Here is a 2,710-nt window from a genome sequence, read left to right as displayed (position 1 = left end):
TTTTGTCTTGTGCAATATTACTCTTTTGATTAGGAGCCCATCTTGATGCTCCATAAACATCACATACATTCTCATTTAACTTATCTCCTCAAAATAATGTGCAATCATTAGAGTATGCGTGTATCTTAGTATAACCAAGATCAAAAGGCTTCATTAATTTGTTAAATTCATATGTAGTTTTGGGTAATGAAGTTCCTTCAGGAAATGCTTCAATAAGTAGCTCTAATAATATATCGAAAGATCTTGTAGTCCAAGAGTTTAGACATTTCAAATGAAATAAATGTAATATGAATGATAACTTAGAAAATTTCTTACATCCCAGATATAATTCTGCCCCCACATCTTCTAATAACTTTGATTGTTTATCATCTTATTTATTTGAATATTGAGTAAATTTTTCATGCTGATCAACTAAGTTAATCGATTCATTGATTGGAGCAAATGTATCCCTTAACAATCCTTCAATATCATCTATATGTGGTTGCTCAATTTGAGTAGTTTGTGATTCAAAATCAGACATACTAATAACACCTTCATTTTATGAACCTCTAACAAAAACTTGATGATCCTCCCCATGTCGATTCCAAATAATATATCCCGTAAAGAATCCATTGGTGATAATGTGTTCCTTAATAACTTGTACTAAATAAAAGTATTTGTTGATGCATAATTTACATGGGTATAATATCTTTCGTGATAGATTCTTACTACGACTAGCAAAATATAAAAAATCTTCAACTCCTTTGTTATATTCACGACTCCATCTTGACTTGGTTATCCATCTCTTATTCATTTTAAAATTGAACAGCAATTTTTAACCATTGACAATAATTAAGAAATCATTGACAATAAATATAAGTCATCATGTCAAGTTAAATTTTAACAACTGAATGCTACTAATTGCTATCTTGAATTTACAATAATTAAGTGCCCAAATCGTTTGCCTAGTAAAATAAGATCATCACACAAAATAAACATAATATCCTCTCATAGACAACAAAGGCACAACAGTACCAATAGTCGCCTAATAAATCTTCCTATTATCCACTCATTCAAGTTTTAAAACTAAACTAATCATGCAATAACTTCCCCCTCTTCTTAATGTTTGGAATTAGGTAAGACCAAATTCAAATCACCAAGTAAAAATAAAACAACAAGAAGAGCTAAAAATGCATGTTATTATAGAAAAAAAAAAAACAAGAAGATTAACAAACAAAACAAAATAAAAAACTAATATAAATATTACCCAATGTTTGCTTAATTTTAGGTATGATTCAAGAAGTAAAAGGAGAAGAAGAAAGCGGCGAATGACTAAATAATGAAGTTCTTGTTAGAAGGGAAGCAGATGCGTTGGTGTTGGTGTCACTATGCCGTTGGCTTCATTGTTAGCGTCGGATTTGGCATCAGCCTGGGCATCGTCGATGGTTGGGGAGGAGGTGACTGCGAAGGATGGAGGTCGCTCGCGGAGGAGATCGTGAGAGGTCCATATGATGTATAGAATGAACTAGGGCTTTAGCGTCGGCTTCGACATCAACGTTGCCGTCATCGACGTAGATCGTGCTCGGAGGAGATCGCTTGAGAGAGGTTATGCTATGAGGAGATCGAGAGAGAGAGAGAGGTCTGGATGAGGTTAGGGCTTATTTTCCACGGTTTATTTTTGATTTGGCGCCTTAATTTTCATTCATGCATGAATTAATAACATAAAAGAAGCGATTTAAGACCGCTGTGATTTATTGTCTACAACAGCGGCATTTATTTTTCTACAAATAAATGCTGCGAAAACATATATTTTTAATAGTGTAAGTAAGATTCAACAAGATAAGAAAAGGTTAGACTAACTTAAACTTTGGGTTTGGATAATATATGTGTGTGTCTGAGTGTGTGTCCACATATCTTCTTTCATAAAGAAGAGAATTAAAAAATATTCATAAAAAGATCTATCTATGTCTCATTTACACATTTACATCATTATCCTAGCATGCATAGCTAGACATTCATCGTTATATATATTAATTTTTGTTTTAAGTATACTCTCTCGCAAACTAATATGAAAATGTCAAAGATGATATTTTTCTATGGTGAGTTAGTTATAACAACCAAAAATATTAAAAATATTTTAAAACGAAACTTTGAATATTTGAACTAAAGCGCTTCAGTACTATGCTTGAGAGAACAACGAAGCTATGCTTGAGAGCACAACAATGCTAGAAATCACCAATGCTGCATTAACACTCTATTCTACAGTAATTCTAAAATATGCATGCTACACTCATTATAGGAAAATCGTCCATTATCGACTGATTTTTTCGGAGGCCTATTTTCCCGCGGTAGAATTTTTTAGAAGAATTTCGGGCGGCTTTCTGGCCGTTCTATTTTCGGCAAGGGTTTTTAGCCGCTTTTCTTTCGGTTTGTAATAATTTTTGCAAAATCATATATTCCTAATTTAATTAATAATTTATATTTTAATTTAATTAATTATTAATTTAATAACTTAGCCTAATTAATTATCAATTTAATTAATTTTTTTATTAATTATTAACTTTAATATTTCATTTTAATTAATTTTATTATAATTAATTATTAATTTTATATTTTAAATAATATGTTGTTAAAATAAAAATTAATTATTTTTAATTTAATAACTTTTTTATTTAATAGTTTATATTAATTATTTATTCATTTTACCATTTTATTTTATTTTATTTTAAAA

This window comes from Dendrobium catenatum, unplaced genomic scaffold (assembly GCF_001605985.2).
Source record: "Dendrobium catenatum unplaced genomic scaffold, ASM160598v2 fragScaff_scaffold_283, whole genome shotgun sequence".
In the NCBI taxonomy this organism is placed as follows: domain Eukaryota; kingdom Viridiplantae; phylum Streptophyta; class Magnoliopsida; order Asparagales; family Orchidaceae; genus Dendrobium; species Dendrobium catenatum.
Note: the sequence above shows the minus strand (reverse complement) of the source record.